A 13,560-nucleotide genomic window follows, 5' to 3' on the forward strand; every position below is an offset into this window, starting at 1 on the left:
CTTCAGAGGACTGCTGTCCGTCGTTTACTGCACGAACGGTAAGTTTCGAGTAATTCTAATGTCTTTAAAGTCTTTAGTAATGATGTTTCTTGTTTTGCAGGGTTCCGGCGATGGCGGATGACGGGCTGAAGTGAGTTGAAGATGGAGCCCGTGTGATGAATAGAAGCGCCTGGAAGCACGTAAGTAAGCACTTGTTGCCTGCTTCACGATGCGCCCTAACTGTCTTTTTATTTTGCAGGTACAAGTTCGGAGCGGCTGCAGGGTGCCGGAATACCCACTGGGTTAGATGTGGAAAGGAGTAATGGCACGTGAGTATTAAAGTTCCCCAATGTCTTTAAACGCACCTTGTTTTGTCTTTCAGATGCGGGATGCAGCGCCGAAGGCCTCCGGAGCGTGCGAAGAGTTGGTAAGCTTTTGTCTTTCAGATGCCGGAATGCAGTGTGAAGACCTCCAGAGCGCACGAAGAGTAGGTAAGCCTTTGTCTTTCAGATGCCGGAATGCAGCGCGAGGCGTTGGTGACAGCCGATGGACCAGGTAAGTGAAGAGCTGTCACTGAAGACCGTAATGCTAACCTGTTCTTTCTTGTCTTTATAGGTGTTGCTGAAGACTGGATTCAGGATGGTAAGCCTTTTTCCTTAGGCCCAGGATCAGATGCAGAAGACACGATGAGCGTTCTGCTGCAGAGGATGCAGAATAACGCAAAGCAAGATTCATCCATCGGGTGTGGTTTAAATAGCCTCCTGTAGTGCTTAGGTGTCTCCTTCCACAGCCACGCCTAGGTAAGAAAAGAGTTCCTGCTTTCCAGAAGAGTTCCAGTGTTCTGAATCTAGGGAGTGGCTCCTGCCCCACCCAACAGGAAAAGTAGTTCCAAACAGAAGAGGATCAGAGGCTCAACTGGCAGGCAAGTAAGCAGCATGGTCTGCTGCAGGTAAGTCCACCCAAGCATTATGAGCCCGGCGCTTCCAGCGCTGGGACTGGGCATATTTATGAGCCTGGTGCCACTGGCGCCAGGACTGGGTCCAAAAGGTCCCAATTGGGACTGGTTTGCACTCAGAACCTGTGTTATGGATCTGCTTCCAAGGGAATTGGGAAAACCCTGACCTTTTGGAAGCAGAGATCATGACAGTACCCCCCCTCAAGGCCCCTCCCAAACCGGGCTTCTCCGGGGGTTTTGGCTTGTCAGGAAATGTTCGGTGAAATCTTTTGATTAGGAGAGGAGCGTGGACATATTCAGCAGGTTCCCAGGATCTCTCTTGGGGGCCGTAGCCTTTCCAGTCAATTAGGTAAAATAGGTTAGATTTGGAGATCTTGGAGTCCAGAATGCTTTTGACTTCAAACTCGAGTTCTCCATCAACTAGGATAGGTTTTGGAGATTTAGTTAGTCGAGTTTGAGGTTGCACGGGTTTTAATAGAGAGACGTGGAAGACCGGATGTATCTTCATGTGCGGGGGCAAGTCCAACTTGACCGCTACTGGGTTTACTATGGTAGTGATGGAATAGGGACCAAGGTATCTTGGGTTGAATGTGCGTGGCCCTTTTAGAGGTAGATATTTGGTGGATAACCAGACTTGATCCCCTACTTGATATTGAGGGGCTTCCTTCCGATGTTGATCTGCTCCTTTCTTGTATTGTTCTTTAGCCCTTTGAAGGTGAGAAACAGCTTCCTTAAAGGCTTGGGTGATTGTAGAATGCAGGTAGTCTACTGCTGGTGTTTCAAGATCTTGGAGGGGATCCAACTCCGAGGTTCGAGGGTGACTGCCGTACAAAAGAAAAAACGGGGTTTTCCCAGTTCCCGAATGGACAGAGTTATTGTAGGCATATTCGGCTATCCAAAGGATGTCTTTCCAAGTTTTTTCAGTTTGTTGCAGCATGCAGCGTAAATACTGTTCCAGAGTTTGATTGGTCCTCTCGGTTTGTCCGTCGGTCTGAGGGTGGTGACTAGTCGATAGTTTCACATCAATTTGAGCCGACCGACAGCAACTTCGCCAAAAATGAGAAATAAATTGACTACCTCGATCCGAAATTTGAACCGAAGGAAAACCGTGCAGTCGGACGATGTTTTCGATAAATTCTCGGGCCAGAGTTGCTGCTGTTGGCAAGCCTTTGAGCGGAATGAAATGCGCCATCTTGGAGAATAAGTCCACGATTACTAGAATCGTATTGTATCCGGAGCATGGAGGTAGATCGGTGATGAAGTCCATAGAAAGCGTATGCCAAGGGCGAGGTGGTATGTCAATAGGGCGTAAGAGGCCTGCTGGTCTTTCCTTTTGACTCTTGTTTTGGGCGCATACTCCACAGGACATTATAAAGTCTCTGATATCTTTTTTCCAAGACGGCCACCAGAAGTAGCGCTTGATCTTTTCTGAGATCTTGGCCATACCGGGATGTCCTTCCATTAAAGAATCGTGATAACAAGAGATTACTTTTTTCTGTAAATCTGTGCTGGGTAGGTATAATCGTTCTTGGAAATACAATAAGTTGTCCTTTACTGCAAAGTCCTTTCCCTGCAGATGCCAATTCTGTATGTCTGCTGGAGTTACAAGTTGCCTGGCTTTATCCTTAACTTCCTCTATGGATTCTGTGGCGATTACACCCAGAATTCTTTGTTCGGGAATGATTTGTACAGGTTTAGGGTTGATCAAGTGTTCTTCCACTCCCATCCGAGAAAGGGCATCAGCTTTACCGTTCTTTGTACCAGGTCGATAGGTAATTATGAAGTCAAACTCGGCAAAGAATAATGCCCAACGGAGTTGTCTAGAGGATTGGGCTTTTGCGGTTTTCAAATATTGCAGGTTTCGGTGATCCGTAATCACAGTAACGGTGTGTCGGGCCCCCAGCAGATAATGCCGCCAAGCCTTAAAGGCAACTTGATAGCCAGAAGTTCCTTGTCAGTAATCGTGTAATTGATTTCAGGAGGCGAGAATTTGCGGGACCAAAATGCCACGGGATGCAACTGATTGGTTACCGGGTCCTTTTGTGATAGAACTGCCCCCATGGCAAGGCTTGAAGCATCAGTTTCCATGATGTTGGGGAGTTCGGGGCGAGGGTGTTTTAAGATTGGTGCAGAGATAAATTTAGTCTTCAAATCCTGGAAAGCTTGTTCCGCCTCGGTAGACCATTCAAAACGTTTGTTTTTCTTTAACAAGGCAGTGATGGGCTGGACTATTCGAGAGAATTCGGGGATAAACCTGCGGTAAAAGTTAGCAAAGCCTAACATGCTTTGCACACCTTTTACGGAGGATGGTGATGGCCATTTGAGAACTGCATCGACCTTCTCTGAATCCATACGCACTCCGCCAGGTGATAATATGAATCCCAAGAATTCAACTTCAGTCACGTTGAAAACACATTTTTCCAACTTAGCGAAAAGTTTGTGTTGACGCAATCTTTCGAGGACCATTTTCACGTGTTTCCGATGTTCAGATTCCGATGAAGAATAAACGAGGATGTCGTCAATGTAAACAACAACACACACATCTATGAGCTCTCTGAGGACATTGTTCATAAAATATTGAAAGGCGGCCGGGGCATTGCAAGGTCCGAAGGCCATGACCTGATATTCAAATAGCCCATACTTGGTGCGGAAGGCCGTCTTCCATTCATCGCCCTCTTTTACTCGTACCAAGTGGTAAGCTCCTCTAAGATCCAGCTTTGTATATATGCATGCTTTTCTGACTTGGTCCAGGAGTTCAGGGATCAAAGGTAACGGATATCTATACTTAACGGTGATCTGGTTCAGGGAGCGATAATCTATACAAGTTCTAAGGTCTCCTTCCTTTTTTTGAACGAAGAACAAAGCTGAAGAAGCAGGGGACTTGGAAGGACGAATAAACCCATTTGCCAGGTATTGATCCAGGTATTGTCGAAGGTGAAGGTTCTCAGGCTCGGTGAGGGCATAAATTCTACTACAAGGAGGAGTAGATCCAGGTATCAGGTCTATCTGGCAGTCATAAGACCTATGAGGAGGTAGAGAGTTAGCCTGATCCTTCCGGAAAACATCTTGGTATTCTAGGTATTCGGGAGGTAACTGGGGAGTCTCTGAAGAAATTGCTGCCAGTGCAACACCAGGTGGAGGGTGACAAGTAGAGACACATTCTGGAAACTGGACCGTTCTTGCTCGCCAATCGATCAGAGGATTGTGTTTCTCTAACCAAGGTATTCCTAGAATAATCTGAAACTGAGGGGCCTTGATCACATCGAACACGATCTTCTCATGGTGTCCATCTTGACTTACTAGCGTCACCTCTTGAGTGGTATGCGTTACTGGCCCGGAGGCTATCTCCGTACCATCCACCGTAGTAATGACGTCCTTTACAGCCTTGGGACAAAGAGTTAGATTCATCCTCAAAACCATTTCATGATCCACATAATTGCCGATGGCACCGCTGTCGACGTAAGCTTCAATTGCATGTAATCGATCCGGATTATCAGGGCTAATGAGGACCATAGGTATCACGAAATGCGAGGTCACGGAACTGCTTTTCACGCTCGGCAAGAGGACCTCTATTCTTGTCGGGCGAGGTCGTTTCCCTGCTCAGAGTTTGTAACTTTGGTAACTGCAGCTCCTACTGCCTTCTTGGCAGGTTTCACCGGACAGTCTCGAAGAAAGTGCCCTGAGTTTCCGCAATAGAGGCATAATTGCAACTGTTTTCTCCTTTCCCGCTCCTTTTGTGTTAGAGGACCTTTCAGACCCCCTATTTGCATGGGTTCCCCGGAGTCTACTCCTTTGGAAGGAGTTGGCGGTTTGGAAAATACTCGAGCATCAAACTTGGAACGATCGGCCTTCCTGTTCTGCAGTCTTTGATCTATTTGAACGACTAAGTCTATATAGTCCGAACAATCTTGTGGGGGATTCACTACTTGGGCTAACACATCTTTGAGCTCTCCACGTAGACCTCTATAAAACAGCGTAATCCTTTTGTCCTCAGGCCATTGAGTTTCCACTATCAGTCTGTTGAAAGACGCAATATAAGCCAAAAGGTCTTGATTACCTTGTCGCAACGAAAGAAGCTCATTGTCCAAGGCCTGCCCCTGTGAATGTCTTGCGAACACTTTTTCCATACTGAGCTGAAAAGCTTGAAAATCATGGAGGACGGGATCATCTTGATTTACTAGAGGGATCGACCAGTCTGCCGCATTGCCACTAAGGTACGAAAGCACGAAAGCTACTTTAGCTTGATCAGTTGGAAAGGCTTCTGGCCGGCATAAGAAATGCAACCGGCACTGATTGATAAATACTGCAAACCTCTTTGGGTCACCAGAAAATCGTTCGGGCGGAGCCAGAGGTACATTCCCAGGTAGGTTGATCTGCACTGGATTCATAGAGGATGTAGAAGGAAGATTTCCCCCAGATCCGGGTAACGGGGTCTGTCCGGCTTCTGACTGTAGCAATTGTCTAGCGAGATCATCTGTTCGCTCCTTGGAAATAATCAGTTCCCTTCTTAGAGCGTTCGTTTCCTGACGGGCTGCATGCACTTCTGCCCTTAGTTCCCCAAGTAACTGGGCTAGCTGGTCGGTATCCGAGGTTTCCATAGCGCCTGGATGGGAGTTTTGTGGTAGGCTTTGCGTTCTGTAACGCTCACCTGATTCCCGTAGAGGCGCCGGTCTTGACTGGGCGTATACCGTATCTTCAAAGGTGATGTGTAACACACGGCTGGCTCTTTGGGCTGGACCTCTGTGCACTGTATGTCTGACTCGAAGGGTAAGATGTCTGCAGATAGAAAATATGGGAATAAGGAACTGGGTTATTGAATGTCTCTCTCTTCTTCCCTTTCTCTTCTCCTGTAGAACCCCAAAGGTTAACGCTCTCACCTTAGGTAAGTGAACGCTGTGCTCTCCATCTGCCTCGGGGCAGGGTGCTGTAACCAGTTTCTTCACTGGATAAGGGGAGCAGGCCTCTTGACTTCAGAGGACTGCTGTCCGTCGTTTACTGCACGAACGGTAAGTTTCGAGTAATTCTAATGTCTTTAAAGTCTTTAGTAATGATGTTTCTTGTTTTGCAGGGTTCCGGCGATGGCGGATGACGGGCTGAAGTGAGTTGAAGATGGAGCCCGTGTGATGAATAGAAGCGCCTGGAAGCACGTAAGTAAGCGCTTGTTGCCTGCTTCACGATGCGCCCTAACTGTCTTTTTATTTTGCAGGTACAAGTTCGGAGCGGCTGCAGGGTGCCGGAATACCCACTGGGTTAGATGTGGAAAGGAGTAATGGCACGTGAGTATTAAAGTTCCCCAATGTCTTTAAACGCACCTTGTTTTGTCTTTCAGATGCGGGATGCAGCGCCGAAGGCCTCCGGAGCGTGCGAAGAGTTGGTAAGCTTTTGTCTTTCAGATGCCGGAATGCAGTGTGAAGACCTCCGGAGCGCACGAAGAGTAGGTAAGCCTTTGTCTTTCAGATGCCGGAATGCAGCGCGAGGCGTTGGTGACAGCCGATGGACCAGGTAAGTGAAGAGCTGTCACTGAAACCGTAATGCTAACCTGTTCTTTCTTGTCTTTATAGGTGTTGCTGAAGACTGGATTCAGGATGGTAAGCCTTTTTCCTTAGGCCCAGGATCAGATGCAGAAGACACGATGAGCGTTCTGCTGCAGAGGATGTAGAATAACGCAAAGCAAGATTCATCCATCGGGTGTGGTTTAAATAGCCTCCTGTAGTGCTTAGGTGTCTCCTTCCACAGCCATGCCTAGGTAAGAAAAGAGTTCCTGCTTTCCAGAAGAGTTCCAGTGTTCTGAATCTAGGGAGTGGCTCCTGCCCCACCCAACAGGAAAAGTAGTTCCAAACAGAAGAGGATCAGAGGCTCAACAGGCAGGCAAGTAAGCAGCATGGTCTGCTGCAGGTAAGTCCACCCAAGCATTATGAGCCCGGCGCTTCCAGCGCTGGGACTGGGCATATTTATGAGCCTGGTGCCACTGGCGCCAGGACTGGGTCCAAAAGGTCCCAATTGGGACTGGTTGGCACTCGGAACCTGGGTTATGGATCTGCTTCCAAGGGAATTGGGAAAACCCTGACCTTTTGGAAGCAGAGATCATGACATTAGGGCATTGGTTTCCTGTCTTGAGGCATGAACTTCAGCCCGTAACTCTCCCAGTAATCGGGCCAACTGGTCCGTTTCAGACGTTTCCATAACACCTAAGCAGAGATTTGAAGAGTCTTTGCATTCTGTTACGCTCACCTGGTCTCTGTGGAGGTGTTGGGGCACGGTTGCAGGCCTCCCGGGGGTGAAGTCGCTCGGTTCCGACTTCGTCCTCTGCACTTATGTGGTGACTGGTGGTAATAGGTGATGCTGCTCGGGACGGCTCCTGCGTGGAGAATAGGGTCGTAAGTATGCCAGCTTGTGCGCTTTATCGCCTTCCAGACCCCTTCTCCCAAACTGTGGTACACGTGGCATGCTCTGTCCCTGGAAAGCTCACCTGTTGATTAGTTTTGGCGAGCACTCCGTCCTGCTGCTTCTGGCAGAGGCGCTTGTATGATCTGGACCGAGTTCCTTCACTGGTCCGTTGCACGTGTAAGTCCAGTCGTGCTGCGACTGAACCACTGTACTTCAGGTAAGTGTTCCTGTTTGCCATTGTCTTTCCTCGTCTGTCTGTGTTGTATTGTAAAGTTTGTTGTCTTGTATTGCTGTCCGTTCCACTTTTGATGTTTGCTCTTTTGATTTCTTACCTTGCATGTGATGTTGCTGGCCTGGCAGAAGCTGCGGAGCTCGAGGCGGCAGCCGGAGGGAATGAAGAACGAAGCTTCAGCGGTAAAGTAGCTGGTAAGTTGTTAACTAGGCGGAGCGCAGGGTTCAAATGCGGCGCGGCCCTAGGACGGATGTTCTAACCTTGTCTTTCTTCTTCTTCACAGGGTCCGAGTTTGTGGATGCGGGGTGCGGTGCTGCAGCGTCGGGATCAAGATCACTGGATGTCAGGAGATGAGTCTGCAGATGAAGTGATGATACCCCGGTTTCCTGGAGGTGAGTATGCAGGAGAACGCCTGGTTTCAAAATTAAGTAAACTGGTCCAAGAGGTGGTGAGCGTCATGTTGCACGTGAGTGCACAGTAACACGAAGCCCTGGCCTTAAGGATTGAGCAGTTTATATAGCTGAGTTTCGGAAGCCACACCGACCACGTTCAGCCTGCCTGCCATACCCTGCCACACCCGATGAGTCAGCACATGAAGACCAGGCCTAGGGAGCCACACCCGATGAGTCAGCACATGAGGATGTTCTCTGGAATAAAGGCTTTCAGCTCCTGGAAAGTTCTTGTAAAATAAAAGCACTCCTGCACTGAAATAAAGTGTTCCTGCTCACATCTCTATATGAGCCTGGCGCCAAAGGCACCCGGACCGAGTCCACCCAGGGCCCCTGTGTTTATTAGTCCCAAAGGGACAAAAGTGAGTCAAGTAACCCATTGCCCCATCACTAGATGGTGTGGTTTTTGTGTTCTGGGGCATGTGGCCATGACACCGGTGGACATGGGGGTGTCCCCACATCCCCAACCACATGTATGCCCGCTGCGCCTGGGAGGGGAAAGGGCACTTGGCGAGGCAACCCGCACCGAGCTTGTGGCACAATTTTTCACCTGAAACTTCACGCCTGCGGAGTGCACAGAGGCCTGGCACATTCCAGGTGACAATCGATGATGACAAAGGGACAATCAACTGTCCCAACCATACCACCCTGACAATGTGTCCTTGGAAGTGCTACATTGTGTGCATCCCAAGCTACTTAAACTAACTCAATCCTGTGTGAACAAAAGGCACACATTGAAGATGCAGTATGCTACCAACCCCATGTAAAACAGCACATCTAAATTCTGGTATGTCGCCTAAACCCTCCCAAACTTCATGTCACCCGGTTGCCACACCATGCCATGGCATGCAATGTCAAAAGTGAAAAATAAATGGCCAACATATAACACTACTGTCACAAAGTGCACTTCGACAAATGAAACTAGGTCGGAAATAACTCACTCTGACACATCAAAATAAAATCGTACACAGGAACATCCATTTTCCAGCATAACATATCCTAAACACAGGACCCAACAGTGACAATGTCAGACAGTGACCAATCACAATAGCACAAGTGCCTCAATGTGACAAAGCTACCACATGGACCCTTTCTATCTTGAGTGTGTCTATGCTAGCTAAAGGGGGCAGGGTAACGCATACAGCAGGAAGGGTATCAATAATGGAGACCGTTAAGGTAATACATGAAGATGTAACATGAAAAAATCCACATTTACCAATGTCCAAACTAAAAGGTATGCTAACCATGCACTGGACAAACAATCATGAATCCCCACTAGGGGTGTATACACATGTTGGACTTCAGACTGACCACAGAAATGATGGAAGCCCAATGCTTTTGTTTAAGTTACTTTCACACGCTGCCCTCCTTTCAAGCCCATGGAAAGGGGAAGCATGGGCGGCATATATGTCTGGGCCCTAAGGCACAAACAAGGAGTGTACCAACACGAGACAAGCCTATATGGACCCAGCCGGAACACACAGTGGATGACTTCATATGCCACACAAAGCAACACATTGTCACATGAATGCACAATAGACAAATAATAAAGTAAAACAAAAATCAAAAATGCCCATGGTGGACCAGGGGGGGATCAAGGAGGGGGGAGGTGCAGGGTGCACCGCAACACCCACATGTGTAAATGTTAATAAAAAGAGAACCTCCATGGGTTCATGGCTTGCACGGCTAGCATAGAGTGGGAGAGATGTCGATACTGTCTTCACCCTCTGGTGTAGCATTAGGTGTGCGTGGTAAGGTTTGCATGCAGCACCTCACGTGATGCACAGAGTTCCTCCTGCAAGACCTCACGGGATGCACAGATCTCCGCTTGCAAGACATCACAGGTTGCACAGAGTTCGACAGGGACGTTGTGCATCACCTGCTCCATCTGCTGTTCTGCCCGTCTACTGCGGGCCAACTCAAGTGCAGTCAGAGTATATCTGAGGGAGGTATTGTCTTCCCTCAGGGCAGCCCTGTGGGCCTCAGCCTCAGCAGCTATGGCTGTGCGCAGAGCCCCCAGTTCAGCCCGTCGGTCCCTGTTGCTGGCCAACATGTCCAGCCTGTGCATGCAGCATGTGGACTGCAATGCCTGCTGCTGGAGCTCCATCTGTCTTTCGGGGGGGGGGGGGAATGGAATTGGCCACCCTATCCATGCCCTGAGCCAACATCTCACATGATGCCCCCTGTTACTGTGCAATAGTATTCATGGATTGGTCCCACACAGTATTTCTGGGTGGCACACAGCCACTGCGTTGCCAGACCCCACACCTGCCAAACCCAAGGATACCTGGTCCTTGCTGTGCTGCCTGTGGCTGCAGGACTGCATTCCTCCCTTGATCAGCTGCCCCAGGAACAGGAGCCAATACTGAGGAGCGTGACCCTGCAGCTGTAACCACCACAGATGGACATACCAACACTGACTGGCCCTGTGATGAGTCTACCCCCGCTGCAGGTGTTTGGGACAGAACAGCATCCACAGTAGAATCACTCACCTGCGACATCAATGAGGGTCCCTTGTCCATTTCAGCACCAGAGGCATAGGCTTCCTCAGAGGTGTACTCAGACACCTCTGGCCAGGATGCTCTGTAGCACCAATGGATTCTCATGGGCTACCACACCACGTCCTCCTCCACTGCATCCAGTGCCTCATCACCTGCACAACTTTAAAAAAAACATGAATACACATGTTAATAGCATAGGACACACACATAGGTATTACAATGTTGTCAGCCAACACATGAACCTGTCATGTCACACAAAGTCAGGCACGCACGCAGTGTCAATGAAATGGAAGGGGAGCCTGAAAGCAGATATGGATGCGTGGCAAAGGGCAAAATAACACATATACTGCATAGCACCTGCATCACACACAAGCATGTGACTGGCATAGTGCTTCCACAAACATGACTGATGCCAATACACAGATGGCACTTAGCATAGCCATGCCAGAACTGTCAACCAGCCTCAGATGGAAGTTGAATACTAATGACCATGAGCCATGTACAATGCATGTCAGATGACATTTCATGGAATTCACTATTAGAAAATACACATGTGTCACAGGGTGCAACAACCCTAGGGTGTTGTAATACAGTGAGGGCAGGCACACAGATTCAATAATGCTAGGTTACATTGACATCACGCAAGTGAATAGGCATGTTGAAGGGGATAACAGGGTTTAGAAGTGTGTGGGTGCAGTGCAGTACATGGGTACGGCCTCAAGTATGAATAAAAACACAGATCCACTAATGTCAATGTCGTGGTCTGGTGGCAGTGTAAGGGTAAGTGCCGTAATCATGTGTAAAGTATTGGTAGTGGGTTGTAGGGATACAGAAAACCCCACCCCAAGGTCGGGGGGTGGCTGGGAGGCAGTGCATGGGTTAAAATGTTTGCTCAGTGGACCGTGTTGTAGCAGACAGTGTGGGCAGGTGGCAAGTGCATTGTCTCAGTCATCTGGGACTACAGCAGGGGAGAAGAGGACAGAAAGCCCAACACATGAGGAAGCATCAGAAGTGCCTGCAGACCCGGAGAAGCTACTGTTAGGGAGAAGTCTCAAAATGTGCTAATATCCCTTACCTTTTGAGACCCCCAGCAACTTTGCTGGATTTCTAGGATTTGATTTTTTTACCTGGGAAGAGTGTGAGCCTTTTTCCCACTCTTCCATGTATTTTGTGTGTGTTTTACTTTTGTGTTCTTTGGTTATGGAGTTTTAAAACAACTCCAGGGGCATCATCTTTTTCTGTGTGTCACACAGCACCTTCAGTGCAGTGGCACATGGGTTTCTTTCAGACTCCCCAAGGTTTAAATACCTTCTCTGGGACTGACTACCGTCTCCCAGAGCCTGTAAAGTTAAATTGACTTTACTAGTCTCTTTAAATTTACTAACCTAGCACACACTATCGTCCTATAGAGTGCTGGAGGGGTTGCCTAGATTCCCCTGAGTCAAACCACTCATGTAACAGTAAAATGTTACCCTTTCCTACTTTAAATGGCTGGTGGAAGTGGTTTAGATCAACGACCGCGATTTTTCCCGACCGCTAACAACGGTAGCTAAAAATCCAGGTCTGCCATGTTTTTTAATATGGCGCCCAAGGACTATCTGTAAAAACAGACTCGGTCATCTTTGTTTGCCATTTCTTTTAGGAAAAGTCCTTCTTATGTTTGTTTCTGAGTGCCAAACCAGGTTTGGTCCCTTTGTTCATTGGCGTTTGGCGGGCTTCAGTGCTGAAGCCCTCCTCTGGCGCCTGAGTGTCTGGGGTGGACATGATGTGAGGGAGGAGCCCGAAACTCCCTGTGCCTAGTCTCCTAGGAGACCTGAATGCACTCTGGGGTGATTGGCCGGCTGACTGTCCGGCAAGGACAGCCCATTGCTGTGTGAGTGACAGCCAGGCTGGAATGAATGGGGTAAAACTGTTCAAAGGCAGGTCTCTTGGACTTCAAGACCGAGTCGACCACTGGAATGAAAGAACCGAAGACGAGCTAAAGGAAGAGGACTGCTGCAACTCCTGGATGACCGGTGAAGCCCTGCTGCAGGTCCGAATTGCCTGAAACTCCAATCGACAGAGAAGCCCTTCAAGGTTAACTTCTTCCCTTATCTTTGGTGGGAACAACCAACTCGTAAGCCACCTGGACACCGTCCCCATCTGGTCGAATTTTATATCAGAGTGCTTTTGAAAACCAGATAGCCAGAGGGAAGGAAACCAGCTTGTGGACTTTAAGGCACTCACATCTTAAACCAACATCTTTCTAAGCTTTTGGCCTCATCCCTGAGCAGTGCAGGAACCTCCTGACGTCCTTCTTCTTGTTCCCACGACTGAAGCCCAGGAACAGCGAGGTCTGCTCGAACTGTCAGGAACAACTGCCTCAGCTACAGCTCTTCTTCACTGACAAGGTACTTTGCAAACGCAGTCCAGAAATCTTTTCGCCCATCGCGAAAGTTCATGGAACTTTCCTCAACTTTGAAGGCTTGTCCTTCCCTTAACATTCGTCAAACTTTTCGCCTAGCCAAATTATTCTAAACTCTGTGGCAAAGACAACCGTTTACTACCAGAACTGTGCTATCCAATACAAAGACTCTGAACCATTGACTTTGGCCCAGGCCTATGAGATGAATTGCTGGTTGTAGTTTACTGAAACCCTTTGCCCTGCGTATGGATTCATTTGTGCTGTTGATTCTTATAACCTTGTCTTTTTACCCCTTTTAAAAGTATATAAGTGCCATTCTGCTCCCACTTCAGGAGAGCTAAACTTGTTCATTTACTTACCAGTTGTGTGTTTGTAGTTTATTAGTGTGTGATATTGAGCTGCTCTTGCTAGTGTGATGTTTTCTAACTGACTGAGTAAATACATGTATATTCTTTTACCAAGAAACCTTTAGTAAGTGTATATTTGAATCACTGTATTTGTTGGTCCTTTGTGTAACTTTTTCTACTGCTCAATTAAACTCTTGAGATAAGTCTGGCTGCTCAGCCACCACTACCACTTAACCGTGTAGTACATGCTGTACCAAAGGTGAAATTGTGCTTACACTTGTAGTCTTAATTGCATGTAGTGTCCCC

This window comes from Ambystoma mexicanum, chromosome 3q, assembly GCF_040938575.1.
Source record: "Ambystoma mexicanum isolate Mex_15411 chromosome 3q, UKY_AmexF1_1, whole genome shotgun sequence".
NCBI lineage: Eukaryota > Metazoa > Chordata > Amphibia > Caudata > Ambystomatidae > Ambystoma > Ambystoma mexicanum.